The 19,575-nt window shown below is 42.4% G+C and overlaps 1 long non-coding RNA gene across 3 annotated transcripts in view; it reads right to left on the bottom strand.

The window, feature by feature from the left end:
- The window catches only part of LOC142603440 (uncharacterized), a 243,949-nt gene extending 228,610 nt beyond the window's left edge, over window positions 1-15,339 (bottom strand). For 2 of the 3 annotated variants that reach the window (XR_012837372.1, XR_012837369.1), the window contains exon 1: window positions 15,300-15,339. This is a non-coding gene — a long non-coding RNA (uncharacterized LOC142603440). Of the gene's footprint in view, window positions 1-12,473; window positions 12,570-15,299 lie in introns of those variants that run through there. The other variant, XR_012837370.1, reaches the window with a different exon arrangement.
- Window positions 15,340-19,575: the final 4,236 nt, after the last annotated feature.

Here is a 19,575-nt window from a genome sequence, read left to right as displayed (position 1 = left end):
CTTTCAGAAAATAATTCTGTTCAGCACTTTTCATTCCCTAGCAGTGTTTCGGGACATGTGTCCTTTCTTTCCTGCCCTCTCCTGGACTAACACTTGAAATTTTTAAGGATGATTTTGAATCAGTTGTAAAAAAAAAAAATAATAAAAAACAAAACTGAAATAGTTTCATTTCCACTTGATTGCAAATTATACCATGAAGAAATATATACGCCGATTTATACAGTGGCTTCCTGCCTGCACCCCTACAGAACAGAGATAGCGGAAAGCTGGAAAGCTTTCAACTTTGGGTGCAGAGAATGATTGTCTGAGAAGGAAAAATTATCCAAAGCTTAAATGACAGTTGGGTGTTTGAATATCTATTTGAAGACTGAGAACCAACTACAGGAAGAAGCCAATGACAGCTCCACAGGATAATGCAATTTTTATGTATAAATTTTACTCATTACCTAAGAAAAGAATTAACCCAATCTATTTCTTTCTCTAATCAAGATACATTTTTGTATTACGAATTAAATGCAATTAAGTGATAGTTTATTCCTTTTAGAGAGAATTGACTGCAATTAACGCTATCATTTATTCTAAACAGTAATTAGATTTTTTAAAATGTGCCTAGCCTTTAAAAGCTAAGTTGGCTCCAAAACCCATCTCTCAGCTGAAATCACATAGGAAGCTTCTCTCACAAGACAAATACCTGTCTTGTTTTCCCCCGCTACCCACAAACTCTTTTAGGACAGCGTGGAGCTAATATACATAGCGTGAATAACATCTTGCTGTCAAGAAATCTAGCACTGCTTGGTGCACAACACAGACAATCAGTGTCTTCAAGAGAATTTAGAAGAGGTTTAATTTAAAGAACAAAACATAAAAAAATTACAGATCCAGACATTAAAACATGTGGAATTCACTGTGGCAGAAAAGATACAGTCCTTTCACTGGCAAGAAATTGCTCTGAGATATCCAATAGAATTAGTAACCATGTTCTCATCTTGGGAATTACAATCGATCTACTTTTTGTATCAAAATCAAATGGTTTCCAAACTTAGAATGCAACATCCTGTGTCAGCTTGCAAATGAGCTGGAGTGGAAAAGTAAACAGATCACAAACACTAAACTGTAAAAATATAAATAGCATGCAAACTGAAGCAAATAGATGTCCAGTGGAGAAAAAAAAAAAAGTAACTTCCCTCATTTTAACTGAATGTCCAGAAGATTGTTTTGTGCAAGACGACCCATAGGAGTAAAACTGAATCTGACTGACTGCCTTAGTCAATTCATAAAACCTTCCTTCACCAAACACGTTTAAGCAATTGAATATCCTTTCTTTAGAACAGACGGAGGAAGGTCACCAGGGTAGGGAAGAGGAAGAGGGCAGAGTCATGCCTTGCAGAGCATCGCTAAAGCAACCCTGAAACCACACACGTAGGTGTGGGCTTCCCACCTGTGTCCCAAGAGCGGTATCCCATACTGGTTGGCCAGTAAACCCAAACAAAAGGTTTAAAATCAAGGTTGATAAACATTTGATTTTTGCCAGTATAAAGTGAATTGAATTCTCTACACACCGATAGCATACTTTAGCTCAAGAATTATTCCAAAATGAATGAGTTTGCACTGATGAGATTATGATCTCATCTTTCTCATTAAAATATGTTTTCATCAGATGTTGCTGTTTCCATTCAAAATATGGGTGAAGACCGGAATTGTGTTCTGCACCAATATGCTATGATCCCTGCAAACCACTAAGCTTTTCCTGAAAATTATATGTGCCTGAGCAGAAGCTGAAGAGAAAGAAGAACATAAAGCTTCTATACATCTCATTTTGTTTAAACTAGCTTCACATCTTCTTGAAAATGCAATCTACATATTGAAACAAAGGAACCATCTTAATGGGTACATTACAATAACAGCTCCTCCTATCAATCTCCATTTACACCCATCCATATGGCAAAAAAACTGGTAATCTGAACAGAAAGCAGCTCCTCAAGCATTCCTGAAGCATTCTCAGGCTATTCAGCCCATCAAATTTACATCTATGAACATACATCCCATTTTAGAGATAATATTCATTAGGCTCATCAAAGGTATTTGGTCTTATTTTTATGTTGGAAGTACAGATGCTTATTTATAGCATCAATTAAACTTTTTTTTTTTTTTAAATCAAAGAACTTTAAATTGCTATGGCCTGCCTGACTCAGAGGTATTCTGCAAGTACTGAAAATGCTGGTGCCAAAACCTTTCAGAAATACCAGTAATCCAAAATCTGCTACTTTGGTTTCTTGGGTTATAGCCATGCCAGAGTTCTCCTCTGTACCTTGCATGAGCTCTTGTTCCTTTTTGTCCCCGATTTATCTCTCTGTAAACCAAGGGTATGACTAACCAGACACACACGTGACTTGTGAGGGTTCATTAATAAAAACTTACATTTGTAAGATACCGAATATCTTCAGTATGCCTATAAATCTTCAGATGCATATGAATGCAGTTATTTTCAATTTTGAAACTACATGCATAAAAGTTATAGGCTATAAGATTGTCTAAGAAAGGCATATGCAGCATGTTGTGATTTGAGACACATTCAGGGCCTGGAGAAGAGCGCCAGGTTCGGGTAGTCTGGCAACACAAATTCTTGAGGTTTGGGTGGTAGCTCATTAGCATAGTTTCATGGCCATCCAAAGTTGATGAGGGACTTAGTCGTAAATAATTTATCTTTTATTTTAATGTTATTTCATGAAAACCAGCTATTACATTCTATTTGATTTTAATCTGTTTTAATCGTTTTGAATGCTATGATTAAGAGAGAAGGAAATAAAGAGGGTAGATCAGGACAGGCACAATCTTATCATATATATACACCCTTAATTAAATTGAGCCTGGGATCCCAGGCTGAAACCATTCTCATGTACTATGAGGTATCCCCAGAGCAGCAAGAAAGGTCTCACTGTCCCAAGGCACCTAATACTTCCACTGACCCCTCTCTCCCACCCTATAGCTCAGACTGTGATGGGTGATTCCCTGGGATACACAACGGTGTGAAGAAGTAGCTGGGTGATGGAGGACACGGCTGACTGCAGCCAATGCAAAACCCTGCATGGTATTACTGCAGAAATGCACAGGAGAGAAAGTATACCTTAGGGTTGTGGGCAGAGGAAATTGTGAAAGCTATTCAGAGGCATTGCCAGTGCAGAAAATTTTTCTATCCTTCTCAACTTTGAAGCACGTAATATATTACTTCATGTATGTTCAATGTTCCCAAAACCAGGAGGACCTGAAAGCCAGCCCTGAAAGAGGGAAACCTGACTCGAGCACAAGCTAGCAGTTATGAAAGACATGCCCTGAAAATGCACAAGCACGTCTTTAAAGAAAGCAAACAGCAGCAGCTTCCAAGACAGAAGGAACAGGTTTGCCTTCGCACAAACAAGGTCTCCCTTTGCTGGGGCAACCAGCAGAGCTGGTAGGTGAAGAGGGAACCAGAGGGGCCACTCCAGAGGGACTCGTGTGGGATTAGGTGGCCGCTTTCCTTTGTTTGATAGATCTTGACAAATCATTTGACATGCACATGGCCACAGAGAACACTTTGCAACAGATCTAATGGGAATTCACCCATCTGGAAGGAATCACATGCAAACCCCCACCCCAGTTTAGCCCTGTGTGCCCCGTTACCTGCTTAAATACCTGTTCTGGCTGGATTCATAGGCAACGGGCAAAGTCCAGTTTAATTCACATGCAGAGAGTATGGATGAACACTGTTCTGCTACCTGAGTACCCATCTTCTGATGGGAAGAACTCTTGGCAATTCAGGATGCTAAAAGTATACATGTAGTAGAGGCTAGGCAGGGGAACCAGCTTTAACTGCAAACTCTGTGTTTTACACACAGCCAGTAAATGGACTGTTAGGGGCTTACGGCATTGTAAGAGAGTTTTTCAGTTTTCTGTTTTGATGGATACATGGTTCTGTACCTATATACCAATCCAGGATTAACTTAAATGAAGTCTTGTTTCAGAAACAGGATGAAGTTATAGTTATCAAAAGAAGTGGAAATTGCTTCACAGGGGCTCTGTACCAGTATGACAGCATAGGATAAAACTGCAATTTGTTTTCTAGAAAAAAAAAAAAGAAAAAATGTTTAGACTTTACTATTGCTATTAACCCTAGTATGAACCCAGCATATTCAATAGCATAAGGATATCTTAAGCCAGTATTAACTTTCTTCCTTGCTTGGGAATATACCGGAAGGATACACTCACGTCTACAAAAGAGTGATAAAGTACCACTGGCGTTACAGAGGACCCTCAGAGCAAAACTGAACATGTCAGACTCTGTGTTCAAACCCAGAATGAGCTGCTAGTTCACCTTCTTTGTATACAAATCACGAAGGGGTAGCTGACGGGCTGCAATAAAAGTGGGATGCAGCCACCACCTTGGTGGTTTGTCACAATCACGCCTATTGTAGGTCTCTGTAGGTTGCCCAGCTTGAGACATGCACTGGGGAGTGCAGCCTGTCCACCCCGCTCACAGGGGGGGCTCTGACCACATGCTGAGGTACCTTCCAGGGGAGAGTACTGTGAATCCAACATCAGAGCAAGCGGGAAAACCTGAACAAGCCACACACTGCTTTTCTGAGCCAAAACAGAATAAAAAGTCCCTGCTTAATCACAACAGTCAAAACAATGAAACAGAACAAGTGAACAAGGTTGTCAATTTGTCATTGACTTGACTGAGCGACCACTGTAAATAATAGGAACCCAGATGACACTCCATGGAGATAATCAATTGTGTCTTTTTGCACAACTAAGATTGAGGAACTGGTGAAAATACATATGCATTTCATTCCTGCTTGAGTAACGCATGGCCTGTGGCAGACTCCTGACAAACTGTAGTGTATGTAGTCTAAGATTTGCCTCTTCCATCAAATTTGAGCATGAATAATGGGAGCTCAGACCTCTGGGTGGATAGAAGTTAGTTATGATCTATGGCTCAAAACAGACAATAGGTCTGTGACATACCAGATATTTTGGTATTGGATCCACAGCAAGTTCTCCTTAACTCGCTGTTGCTAGGTAGTTAATCAAGATGTAGTCTAAAAGAGTTAAGTGATTCTATAGTTCATAATTATTGGCTAAAATGTATTTTCAGTAACCTGGCTATTTGCCTGGTCCATGATTTTTCCCTGAGATTCAGTCCATCAGGCTGTAACAAAGCCAAGAGTTAGAAGAGATGTCCTCCGATTTTAGCAGAGGAGGAGAAACGCACTTCCCTGCTCCCCTTTATCATAACTCCCGATTAACCCGACTTGCAGAAGGTTGATCCAGATGGTGAACACAAGACTGCAGGCAAGCATGCCTCGAATGAATTCTCGGTGTGGAAGGGTGGAATAAGCCATATGTTTTCACAAATTAGGGGTGACTCTCTAACGCCTGAGTGATGAAGCAGATCCAAGAGTAAGTTATGCATGATCCTCCCCGATGAGTGAAGAGAAATGTTTTATTCAGTGCCTCATGCTGTGAGCTATATTTATACCAAATGTATCTCTGTACATTTTAAAATGTTATCTATTAAGAGGATATTGCAACTGCAACACAGGACTATGTACACCGTCATTTAAAACCCCAGAGCTATGGGAGGGCTGTGTGTGGCCTTGACACCATCCAGCTGTGAAGTTACTTGTCCAGATAACTCAGAAAGGCCAAAGACCTTAAAATCCAGCTACCAAACTGCCTTGGAGAAAGCCTTTTTCCTCTACGCACAAGGTACAAAACTTCTGAAATCATCTGACCAGATGAAAACACAGCTAGCACCTTGTTTTCCATTCTTTGTTATGGTAACTATCCAATAACGCACTGTTGGAGGCTTTTTAAAAAAAAAAAATTAAATCTCAGCTTCTGTAATCTTTCGATTATGTTAGAACCTTACTTTTTTCTTCTTTTGCTTACCAAAAAGCTCACAAAAATTAGACATCAAACTAAAACTACTTATTATGATGACTAAAATTATCATTCTTCTAATCTCAGAATTGTTGCGGAGAATTTCTAAGCCTCTGGTAACAGCCAAGGCTGCTCAAGCGGAGCAGTAGGAGGGAGGCAGCCCTTTGCTTGCCCCTCAGCCCCCCGGGGAGCTCAGCTGGCACAGGGGGCCGACCCACCTGCCCCCCAGGAGCTGCCGCTCTGCCTTCAGAGGCAGCTTACAGCAGAGAGGAGACGCGGCCAAACAACAGTGCTCTCGCAGGAAGACTGTATTTCAGATGGAAAGAGAATAATGGTAAAAACAAAAGCAAAGATCATTCTGACTGAAAATCCATGGCTACTCTTAAAGATAATAACTACAATCACATTTATTGACCAAGTTGCGGAGTTAGAGCCCGTAGGCAAGATCATCGGCTAAGATGAATCGCCATAGCACCATTAACTTTACCATTCCACGCTTGATCTCGCCCACTGTGCTCCCAAAATGGCCACGGTATATTTTTTCCTTTTATTGCACAAAAACGCCGACCATTTTAAAACATACATTTACTGTACAGCTTACATTTCACTTATTTTACACCTCGCTGTAATTCATTCCCCAGCCCAATCTGTATCTAAACATAGGCAGCAATGCAGACTACCAGCACCCCGCTTATGAAATTCATGAACTGAAAAGACCATAGGAAAATTTTTGAAGCTCTCCCCTGACCTTTTAATCACTTGTTACCTTCTGCAACAGAATTTCTCAAAGCTCAGTTGCTCTGAATTCTTGCCTGTCTCATGTAACGAGCAGATGTGGCAAAGTAAGGATTTGTAACATGATGAAAGTTATGATGACAGGTCTTTCTCTGTCAAATTTTTATGTTTTTACAGGCTAACACTGAACTGCAGCACTTTTTTTTTTTAATTCAGCTTCTAACAAGAACACATAAAAAGCATATCAAAGACAACAATAAATCCACTAAAATACTTCTCTTGGTTCAAACAGATCTGTACTTTACAGGACTGTGCAGATTGTACTCAGCTTGAATTTACTCATAAATATCAACCCCAACATCTCAGGACTCACGGTACCCTGCATGTCCCTTCTACTGCCTAAAAATAACCCCATGTGTTACTTGGTGAGGGGACTTGAGATGATGATATGCAGGGATATTTAATTGGCAGAAGGAAAAACCGAACCCAACACCAAAGACAATGATAAAAGGAAAACAGTCCTCTCTCTCCCCTGGGCAGTAAAGCAATTACGAGCAAGAGAGCTGCTCCGTGGTTATTATTGCAGGCTGAAGTGGTAGCGTTCTCCATGATTATCACAAATGTCTCCACTGGGAGGAGGGAAGTAGGAGGATTTACCAAGCAGCAAATCCTCAATTTCCCTCCCCCTATTCCCAGCGATTCCTGCTGAGCTGAGCTCTGCACAACAGAGAGGTGCAGCCTTAGACAGCTCCAGCAGATTTACACCCATCTCCTAGCAGAGCCAGACCAGGACAGGGCAGCCATGGGGACCACTTCTGCCTTGCCTGGCTCACCCAGCACTACCGAGGACTTCCAAGGGTCTGGCAAAGCTTCTGGCTGAAAGCTGAGGCATCTTGATATCCTTTCTAATATTTTTTAAAAATAGTCTTTTATCCATTTTGCTTTGATTCAGGACACTTTGAAAAACATTTATGAAATGAAAATTCCAAGTTATTTATTCTCAAAAAAGTCAAAATGCTTCATCTTAGTGTCAACATTTCTAAGTGTTGTTACACAACTAAAACTTTGCTCAAAATATTTTGATGATAACAAGACAAAAAATGGTAAGAGTGAAATAAAACATGTTGATAACATCTCTCTGGAGCCTGAAAGAAAGACAAAAAAAAAAATAAATCAGAGAGTTTCCGTCTAGCTGCAAAAGTAACCAACACTGCTGACACCTACCAGATCCCTCTACCAAATGGGCTGATAAACTGTGTCTAGCTATTAGGGGTACGCCTGTGCAATGCTTTGCAGGCTGACACAAACTTTTTCTGCCAGTGTGCCAAGCCAAAAGTAATCAAAAAAGCCAATAAAGCAAGTAGTTTGGCAGACTGCTGAGCCCAAGCCAATATACTTCACCACTTGGGCCACGCACGAGGTCAGGGCTGGCCGCACGCTAACACCACTTCACAACTGCTGCCCCGTGAGAGTTAGAGCACAGAAAACTTGTGAACACCTGCCTTGCAAAACACTCCAGAAACATACTTCTAAACGTCTACAGTATAATTAGACTAACAATAAGGCCCACAAAGCTTAAAACACGTCACCATCCCTAGGACTACTTCCTCTAGAAGTGAAGTGTATTATTAGTGGGATAGAAGGGGAAATGGTCTGCATTGTCTAAGCAATACCTGGTCCATTAAGGGAAAATCTGCCTACTGGCCTGCTGCTTTAGTATTTTCCTGGCTAAACCGACATATGGTTCATTATTATTGTGCATTACGATAGCCCCTAAGGAACCCAGCTATATCAGGGCCTCAGTCTGCTAAGCACTTGTACAAACACAGGAAGAGAGCCCCTCCTCTGAAGAGCTTGCTGTCTAAACAGAGGAGACAGACAAAGGGCTGAGATGCTGCGTGAGGGTTTGCAAAACTCATCTTACAGTCAGGATTTTTTTTCCCCCCCTCCAATTGTTTTTTCCTCTTTAGTGAAAAGAGGATTTTATTTTTCAAGGGACAAAGGAAAACGAAGGGAGGGACATAAGAAAGGCTGAGGAGATGAATGGACAGCATGAACACCAGGAACAGGGAGGTTAATGAGGAGAAACTGAGATATGAATAAATACAGAAAATTTTTACATTTCCAAGAGGAAGGGGAGCATCTTTTCACCACATGTGCAGCAGATAAAAAGAGGAGTAATGGGTTCATATTGCAGGAAAAAGCATTAGATATTACAGAAAAAAGTTTTATGGAAGCAAAACTAGGAAAACCCGGGGACAGACTTCTGGGTAAGCTGGAGAGACACCAACCTTGGAGGGCCTCAAAACCACATTGAACATTTATCAGCAATGACCTAGACGTAAGTGACTCTGCCCAGGGCTGGAGGCTGAGCTCCCCGCCCTTGCAATCACTCTCCCGTTCCTGTTGTTCCAGGAGCATCCCCTCTATCGCATAGTTTTGGGATAGGATCACTGCTCTGCTATCGCGGCTGTAGGTACAAAATAAGCAAGTATAAGCTCACTCAGAAATACAATCAGAAGTGAAGCCACCTCTTTCCCCATGTTCTTACTCATTTTCGTACTCCTGTTTCCCCAGACATCTGCTATCTTGAGATGTCAGTAGATGAATCACATACACAATGAAATATTGTAGGGAAAAAAAGGGGAAAAGAAAGCCCAGTCTTTTCAACTTCATGTAAAATGCCAAACAGTTGCAAAAGCCTGAGCTGTATTTCTTGGGAAACGCTAAAGATGCCACAAGCCCACCATAGATCCTGCAGCCCACAAGCATGGAGAGACAGCTCTCCAGAGGGCTAGACAGGAGCAAAGAACAGCAGATGACAGCAGTGCCAGCCGTGAGATAAGCCTTTGCTAATTCCTTGAAACAGATCTGTGACACTTCACTAGGGCTGATGTCCGGTGTAATCCCCTTGATTTGTGAAGGATCCCTTTCTACCTCTTCACTGAGGACAAAGTGAGCACTGAAGTTAACAGAGCTGGAAGCACCAGAGTTTATGATGTGGGGGGAAAAAAACAACTGATGAATGTCCAAGTGTCGTGTTTGTCTTGTGAAGCAGCAGTGATATCTAAGCCATCTGCTAGATCCTGTTCTTTGCTTCTCCTGCACAAGACGATCTTTTCCTTTACTCCAGGAAGAGAACAGCAGTGCCTTCTCCCTGGTTCACATTCTGGCTGATCCAAAAATACCCTCTGCCCTCCGCTGTTGAAGGGGACAGGCCAAGTGACTCAGAGACAAAAATGCAAAGCAGTAACCACTTATCCACCACTCCCCACGATCACAAACAAGTGCAAATTTAAGTAAGGTCCTACAGGGCATGGATGACAATGCACAGCTTGCATTTTGAGCTTGCAAAGGATAATGCCATGTTTCTGCATTGCTACTGATTTTCTAGCAGGAGAGTCACACCCATAACAAGTGCTCGTCTGAAATACCTTTATTTTCCTGCAACGCTCTATTTTGACCATAGGATATGTTCCTTCTCCCCTCCTTTGAAAACCTGTTGAGAAAGAGACCATTATCCTGAGTAGGGGGGGAAAGGCTCGTATGAAGCCTCTTCTAGTCTTCAGTAGGAGTCTTCCCACAGTCAAGATCAGCCTTCTGCAGAAATAAGCAGAAGTTAAGAGCCCTCTGTATCTGCTTTCAGCATCACAGATGCTATTGTTAACAGAGCAGCACTTGGAAGGACTGAAGTGCCCCAGAAATGCTTCACTTCATGACCTGCCTCTAGCAGAGAAATGAGCTCAGTGTTGTTATCTTAAAATATTATTAAATTAAAACATTATATTATTGTTTCATTGTTCAGATCCCAAGAACTTTGGTCTCGCTCAGAGAGGTGGGTTTCTCGTTGGGAGAAAAAGGCAGTTCATGTTTTACTGAAACTAGTTGAATTTCAGAATTGCAGAGCTCTAGTGGTTCAATTGCTTCTGCAGCCTGGAGGAAACATTCACAGAGATCCTCTCTACCAAACCCAGCCTTCCCCCCTCCATCACCTCCCCAGCCCCACCAGAGCAATTAGCCTCAACATTCAAAGAGAAGGGCCGGGGGAGGGAAACCCAACCTAACACTCGGAAGCGTATAACCTGGAATCCTTGTTCTGAGCATTTTTCCTTCACTGCTTCATCTGCCTGCAGGGAATTCAGCTAGTTACATTGCTAGACTAAAAAACCCTGAAGTTGTCCTTGAAATGAATGGCTCCATTCATTTAAGTGGGAGTGTGTTCTGGTTTTATTACCTGACCCCATATTTCTACCACAGAATCACAGGGCAAGTAAGTAAAATAACCTGTTCTCAACTGTGGCTGCCTGGTTATATCCTCCCATTACATTAATTTTTGTTATTTTTCTAGGATTAATTCAGTGTACTAGGAAAGGATAATATCCCCCATCTCCCTGCGAAAACACAGTTTTCAAATATTTTCTGAATGATTTAGTGCCACTCAGCCCATCGAATTTCTGTCTCAGCAATTAAAAGGAAAACCAAGAGAATTAATTAATAAACTGAGAGGAAAAAAGTCTTCTAATATAACCATTATGAAAGCTCACTATAAGCAACAGCAGCCTTTCCATCATCTTCAATGGGCTTTATATCAGATCCAAACTGCAGTCATTTATTTCAAATAAGAGAGAGCTATTAAATTGTAACCCCCAAAAACCCCAACAGCATTCACGCAAATGAGGGTTGGTTTCCCTACCCTTTTCATCATCCTTTTACAAGGTTTTCAGGAGTGCATCTCTGAGAAGGCCCCTTCCCAAAACCACTCGACAAGAAATTACATCTCAGACATGCAGGTGCATAACTGCGCCCACACTCCAACCCTGCCGCTCAAGCAGACGTCTCGGCGTGGGCACTGGCCCGAGTCCCCGGAGCTCGACACATCCCAGACCAGGGTTTGCCTGCACCAGCTGCCCGGAGCAGGGGTGGGGTGGTGCACCCACGGGCGCTCCCAATCAGGCATCCCGAGGGTTGCACCCCCGGGCACCCTCTTGGCCCCTCCTGCACATGGAAATAATCAGTCTCATAAATTTGGCCAGATATGCAAATAGGTCTTTATCACTACCAAGCTCTGTAACAGATAAATATACCTTATAGACTAAATCATTATCTAACTGCCTTCCCCCCCCCCCCCCCCAAATGGAGCTGGGCAATTATTTTTAAACCCTGCTATGAGGAATAATAGCTGACTTCACAAGGCGGGCTGTGAACAGCCCGTAATGCTTGGGGAAAGTCCAGGCTGAAATGCTCTGGAGTTTAATGACATGTTACATAGGGAGAAAAATGTATTTGGAAGGAAATACCATTAAAAGAGGTAAGAAATAAAATGCTGTACTGTAAAATGCTTATAAGAGAAAAAAAATATCCGACTATTCAATTTTCAAAAGATTTCAGAGCTTGTCTGCCTGGTCTATGATGAGTAAACTAGAGCTGAAGATGACCTTACGGGACCTTTTTTGTTCTGGGAGACAAACTAAGGAAGGTAAAACAGGTGCTATTGTTAAGAAAGGGATATTCAGCCATAGGATGATTATGATTCTTCAAGCTGTAGAAATGCAGTCAGAAAAGTCTGCAGCAGCTTTAACTTCTATTAATAGTACAGAAGCATGTTCTGGCATTAAAATAATGAGGAATGCTAATTCCAGATCCCTTTTGATCCCATCTCTCTCTTTTCTTTCTTTTTTTAATGACATATCTATTCTTTTTATTTAAATGTTTCTGATTATTCCGGAGATAATTATTCATAAATAGTTTCCAGTAAAACCTGTTTAATAACCCGTTTTCACTTAGCATCCCCAAGCAACACAAAATTTCTAATTACTTACATCAACGGTCACCTCTCAAAGATGACAGAGACCTCCCAGAAAGAATCCCATTACAAATGAGCTCGCTGGATTCCTGGGCTCGTAAGTCACAGTCTGTCTGTTCTGTACATATGGTTTCTACAGAACCCATTTGGTGGCTATAAGCCATATAACGCTGGCATTTCTAAAGCGGTCTGATTAGATACTCATTTCCTGACTATCCTTAAAGGAGAATTTTGCAGCTGGAAAATTCAGTTTCTTTAAAAATCCTAGCTGTGTAATTGTTTTGGTGGTTTTTTGTTTGGTTTTTTTTTTTTTTTTTTTTAAAGCAGTTAATAGATATTTTGCCTGCAAGCAGCAAGGTCACATAAATAGATACCACAGCACTAAGAGCTCTTTCAAACAATTAAAAAAGTATTGATCAGCAATTCATATATCAAGAGACCCATGAAACAAAACAGTGCTGTGATGTATATCCAGTAGCTCCTGTAAAACACGAGCTTGAGACCCCCACTGCAGCCAGCACCCTATAACTGAACAGAAGAAGCCTCAGCCCCAGATAGTTTTCAGCCCGTGTTAGGAAAGATGTAACAGATATAATTTCATCTTGTAAGTCTTTCTGAGCTGCCCTATCACCTATCTTTACAGCATGGTGGAACACTGGCCCACGTGTGGGGTGCTTAGGCACTGCCAAAAAATGAGGAAATCTTAAAATTTTTTTTTTTTTTTTTTAAAAGTCAATACATACCAAATGAGAAAGAGGTAGCAACACGGAAAATGGCACCAGTAAATCTGGTTTCATTTGTTGGGAGAGGCAGTCTCAGTGATCTGGCTACTAGCTACCAGCTCAGCGTGACTTAATTCATTAACTATGAATTGCTAATGGGAATTCCTTTCCAGTGTTGCCTTTCTGAAGAGAAAAATGGAAGATGACAGCCAAACACCTGCCAGCCAACGCAAGGAGGGAGCCGCCGCTCACTTGCGTGGCTGCTCCTTTCTCATCTCTGCGTTATCAAAGCAGCAAGCGAAGTGCAGGCTGGTGCGCAGCTCCTCTCCTCAGGCAGTTATCAATGTCAATCTTTATCTGTCTGACTGTGACCACAAATAATGAATGCTAATGGAGGAGCACGTGGTCCTGTGTCGAGTATGGCATGTCTCATTTTGTGACTCAGGCTAGGAGTAGTATTGATACAGCACACTGGTGTAAACATCAGCTCACAGCAGACAGGTAAATAACGACCAGAAATTCCTCTACTTCAAGGAGCTCACAACACCAAAGGTACTCTGGGTACGACAACGAGAAGAGAATGACAGTGCCTGATAGCCACAGTACTTTGGAGGGTGGCGGGGAGCTCTTCTGGAAGCAGCAAGGTAGGAACTTCAATACAGCATCGTGCAAAGTATTTTTAACTACTCGTCCCACGTATGCAAAGGGGCTGGAGGAGACCAGGGAGCCAAAAAGTTAAAAAAGCAGCATCAACAGAAGAAAGATATTGCCAAAGGGATGATAACATGAGGGAAAACGTTGCTGTCCAGATGCGGGCAGGAAGGAAATTCAAGGGTAAAGATCATAAAGAACATGCTATACTGATTGTCCCCTATTCCCCACGTATAGGGTGCCACCATCCCTTGGGCATACATGGGCAACTTCACGTGCGCTAAAACCATGTAGAGAATAACCAGCCGTGGTGAAGATTCATGCAGCTCGGCCTGTCTCCTAGTAGCTGCTTCCCTAGAGAGCTGAAAGATGCCTCCTGTTAGACTCGGCAAAGGTCTACTTATTTCCACATGGAAATGAGGTCTGCTCCTACCCACGTGCATAGGAAGGAGCCTGACTGAACTGGTTTCCAAGGCATCTCAGCTTTACTGGAAGAGACTCTGGGAGGAGATCCTGTAAGAAGTATTTATTAGAGGGAATTTTGAAAGCGTGATGTGGAAGACAGTAATATTGGGAATAATCAACAGATGTAGATCACTGGTATCAGTCAAAGTCCCAATCTTTACCCTGGCTTACCAGCCCAAGAGCTGCCAGGGACCAAAGCTGTGCTCAGCAAGGACCAGTCCTAAACCCAGCCCAGCAGCCTCTAATGAAAAGCAATTCAGCACACTGTGACTCACTAAAAATATACACGGCGCGTGTACTGCGTCGAGCAATCAGATGCCCGCGTTTTACATCCACCTGACAGTCGGAGCGAGGACTCCTCTGTGAGACACACAGACACTGTATCTCTGAGCACCAGGCTGGCATCACGCAGGGGTTTACTGCGCACACAGTCAGCCTCTCTGGACGTATTTCAAATGACGAGCTATATGCAGTGTAAGACTGAAGCCTCTAAATGAAGATTAGTCATTGCAATTCTTTGTTAGCAGGTACTGTAAGTAAAAGTGCATTTCCAGTTTAGTGAAGCAAGTGCATCTTGCTTTTAACTTACCCTCTGAAGAGCTGTCACCCGTCGAAAATCTCTTCCCTAAGTCGTGATACCACACATCAGAAGTATTGCAGATGCAGACACATTGCCTCATGGCAAAGGGCTGACATTTCTTGGTGAGGTCCCACAGCCCTCTGCCACTACAATAGTGACATTCTGCCAGAAAAATCAGTATGTGTTCCTGAGAAAAAGATTACTGAATATAAGAACAAAGAGCAACTAAAAAGCATATTGTCAGAGGTATACTGCAGGCTGGAAAAAGACATAGAGATCATGCCAAATCACTTTTAAACCAAGCTGAACTATACAGGCCTCAGATGAAGGAAGAAGAAGAAAAGGAAAGAGGGTGCTAAAGGAAGGAAAGAAAGAAGGAAGGATAAAAAACCAAAACCAACCACCCTACAGCTATACCACTCACCCATCAAGCACTGGGGACACCTAATCCCTTTATAGGCTCGTTAGCAGGTTCCCAGCTGAAGCACACCAAGCCATGGGGCTTCCTGTGATCACCTTCACCTGCCACAGAGCCCCTTGATATTCAGCTGCATAGAAAAGCAATTAGAGTCAAGCATGAGCACTCTGTGATATTGAACAAATACTGAAAAATAGCATAAACAGCTTTTTTTATTCAGTACCACCAAGCTAAACTTGCCTGCTAGCTTGCAAGTCATTTTTAACTAGGTAATTGAGTCTGTTGAAGCAGATGCTACCTTCTAAGAAGCTATTTGACTGTCTGCAGGCTGGAGAAGCCAAAATTCAACATGTGACCAACTAACTCCTCTTTCCTTTAGCTCTGCTTTCACAGCTCAGGTGGCAACAGGAAAAATACCTGCCTTTATGTTATGTAGATTCATGCATAACTAGTAATAACGAACTAGGCATACATCTGCACACTGCAACTCCCATAGATGTAGCAAAGCTAGTTTTAAACCAGCTCTGAAAATGATGGTAACGACTTAACACAAGCTAATCACCAAAGTTTTTAGCCAGCTTCTTGAGTGGGTATTAGAGCTGCAGTGAACTAATCATCAAAATGTCTCTATTAAAGCTCATGAATATGTGTCTGAGGCAGTCACTGAAGCACAGACGTACCCCTCGGTTACACCAAAGTAATAGAGAGGGAGCCGGTCTCCATATTCACCTTCACAGAAAACTAATGAAGGTATCTCAATCCATCACAATTCATTAGCAACCCAGGACAGTGACAGCTCTATTATTTTATTTTTGCCAAACCTGGCAGGGACTGTGTGTCTTTGTTCCAGGTTTTGATGTGTCTGTATTTTCCCTCCCCTTTCTGTACGCCAGTCATTCTTACAGGACACACTTCGGTCAAGCCGGGGTGGCACGGGGAACCGGCGTGCCTCTGGGTCCAGGCACGCCGACGCTGCTAAGAACAGCTTGGGTATTTTGCCACTGAAATAAAAGTACTACACTTTATAGATTGATTCTTTTTGTCTAGGGTTGAAGTATCATCAGCCCTGAAGAAGGGCTTGTGTGCCTACAGCTCTGACCATGGATCTTTACTGTATGAGCCGGTCTAACAGAAGGCATTACCTTCAGTGCAAAATCTGTCTTTCTGAAATTAATATTCGCTGGAACGCTGTTAGCCACCAATACAGGGTGCTCAAAAAGAGCCTTTCAGGGACAAGTTCTCGTGCCTCTGGTAACAATCATTATCACCTGCACTACTCTTAATCCCACTGATTTCTGGCACTGGTATATCGCTGCCTAAAGTACTATTTTGGGAGGTAGCATTTTTGTGACTAACAGCTTTCAAGCGTTTTTGTAGGCCTACTAGCAGAATAGAGCGCTATTCAGTGGGAGCAAAGACATCAGATTTGGTTCAGATGCTGGTATTCGAGATATGTGGCACCATTCCCAGAGGCATTAGAAGAGATTCTCTGAAAAATAGCATGAGAAATTGATCCTCCCCTTTCTTCCTCTTCTGGTTTCCGATCCACTACAAACTAGTGATGTGTCAGAAAGCACCTGTGGAAACGGTAATCAGGTAACTTGTCCTTTGCCTGCCAAAGAAATAAGGCTTTGAGAAGTACAAAAAGCTTACTGAACTACAGAGAGCTTTTGAATTAAAAAAAAAAAATAAAAAAAAAAAAATTGGTGCTTTTAGCAATAGGACATGCTCTTCTGCTGCCTTTTTGTGTGTTTTTCACCTGCAAGACACGACAAAAAATGATCCATAGCCATATACACATGGGCCAATTGACCCACACATCCTGCAGCCCCTCTCTTTTTGAAACCCTGTAAACACTTATCTCTTTTCTTACCATCCTTATCACACCCAGAGGGAATTTCAGTGAGCTTTTGCACCTGAGCTTGGAAGAGCTAGAACCTGAAAACCCAAGATAAATTTGTCTCAGCATTTCTCTCTGCAATGACTGCAGATATTGTTAGTATTTTTTTTTACTTGTATTACTATAGAATACATATTAATAGCATTATATAGATGCTTGCAATAATTTCAGCAAGTTGTTCAGCAGGTTGTTACAAAAGGTATCAATGAGCTGGTGCCAGGTACACAGCAGAAAGCAGGATGGCATTCGTTAGCCGTGATGTGCAGTGATGTGGACTTGTAGGAACATCCCGATCGGTCTTCGAGGCTTAGAGATTGTCTCTCTCTGTGCAACCGCTGGCAAATTCTCCCTACACATTAGCCTATCAAAGCATATACCAACAACAGAATTAAAAAACACACAGAATGAAGGAGACACGCTGAAACTGAATTTAAAAACCAGAAAATAAGCACACCTGCTGTCATTTCCACTCGTGCGTGCTTTCAGTTGACTGCGAGCAGCCCTGCAGAAGGCCAAATTGTGCTGGGCTGGTTTGGGCCCGATTCTGCCTTACAGAGGTTTGGCAATGCCACAGGTGACAGAGCGAGTCCGTCAATGAGTGTCCACCTGCACACAGAAGACATTGCCGTTGCAATTCTCAACGAGTGTGTCTTCCACTCGTAGCCTGGATGGGTATCGTCCATCCTGTTGCATACTGCTAGGCGAATGACGAGGGAAGAGGTAGGACTCAGTCAGCCTGCTGCTTACCTCAAAAGGCAGCCAGTGAACGCAGGCTGGGAACAGCTCAAACACATTAACCAATTTAATTCTGTAAATGTGCATAATATATTGGCTAACTAATAATCAAATTGCTTCTTAATGTGTGTTTATCCTAACAGTGATGGGTATCAAAATTCTAGGAACATCAAAATGATGCTTATAGAGTTCTTTCCGATTTTTTGTGGTTTTATTTACTGAAACCTCACTGCTTTCCATCCAAGCCCAAGCTTATGCAATAAATGTTGTATCTCTGCTATATCAAACTAAGAATCAGTGCTCTGTTAGAGAATCCTCTATCATGTTAGCATCTTCCTAACCCTATAGGCAAATAAATAATCTATTAATAAAGGCATCTTCAAGTTCAAAATGGAACTGTACTCTATACGTTTGTTTTCTCTTCATTTAATCCACATGAAAACCCTGAAAGGCCCGTTCACCCCTTGACAACGGTTTACAAAAGGATGAAAAAAAATTCTGCTGTATCAAAATAATTATATAAAACATTAGTCTGAGAATAGAAGGCTGGGATCACAAAACCAGTTCAGCTTTCAGATTTAATCTTTTTAATATGAGGCTAGATTAAACAACATGAAGTGAAAGGGGTTAAGTATAAATCCATATAGATGCCCAAAGTATTTACAGTGTGCATTAAATAAATCATTTCATGTGAAAGGACAGTTATTGTTACTGGAAAGGTTTCCTAATTCACTTTTAGATAAAAATAAAGAGGGCTGCATTTAGAAGCTTTGTACACTTTTTTCCTTCTGACAGCTTTCAAGTGGCAGCATATTATTTGGTCGCTGCTACATACAAAGTGTCTTAATTAAAGGTTGTCTAAAAATACAGAACAGTTTCACAACCACATCTGCCATTAACTCTTCTGACATTCTGGTGGCATTAAGTACCAGAAAATTCTCCTCGTAGGAAATAGCGTTCCTCTCCCTGCGCTCCGCCTCACAGCCATCCTAACGAATTTTAACGGCACGTTGCAATTGGTACACACCATCGTCAGGAAGGTTGGCACTGCCTGCTCTCCGGCACAGCGAAACGGCTGTTCTTCCACCAGATCCAGGCTCCGCTCCTAGCAGAGACACGGCAACCCCGTGCCGTACCTGAAACCCGGGACACTGGAACTGCCCGGCAGCTTTGGACCGTGTCCTAAAAAGTGACAACTTGTCGCTGCCACGTCCTGGGCACTCTGCTCACCATCCGGGGGCTGCGGCAGGATCCTGAGCCCACCTCAGCCTGGCCAGCATTTCACCGCCAGTTTGTACGTGGCCCACGGCATCAGGCGGTGACCCAAAACTGCTCCCAGCCAGCCCTGCCACCAACGCGTCCCTTGGCCACGTGCAAGGGGAACAGCTGTGGCCACGTCCCGACCCGACCGGCTTGGAGGATGCGAGGCATTGCGAGACGTCTCCACGTTGTACTCAGGATAAAATTGAGACCTCTCTCTGCCAAAGAGACCACAGCAGAGGAAATCCAGGAGTTATGATATGTGGCTGGTGATTTTATACAGCTAGGTTATGAGAAACAAAATCACCAAGGTTATACCGTAAGAGAAGAATGAAACCACTTTGCTTTTTTATGCAAAGGAATCATTCCACAGGCAGAAGTTTGGAA

The sequence above is a fragment of the Balearica regulorum genome, chromosome 12 (assembly GCF_011004875.1).
Source record: "Balearica regulorum gibbericeps isolate bBalReg1 chromosome 12, bBalReg1.pri, whole genome shotgun sequence".
Classification (NCBI taxonomy): Eukaryota; Metazoa; Chordata; class Aves; order Gruiformes; family Gruidae; genus Balearica; species Balearica regulorum.
This window is presented reverse-complemented; position numbering and strand designations above follow the sequence as displayed.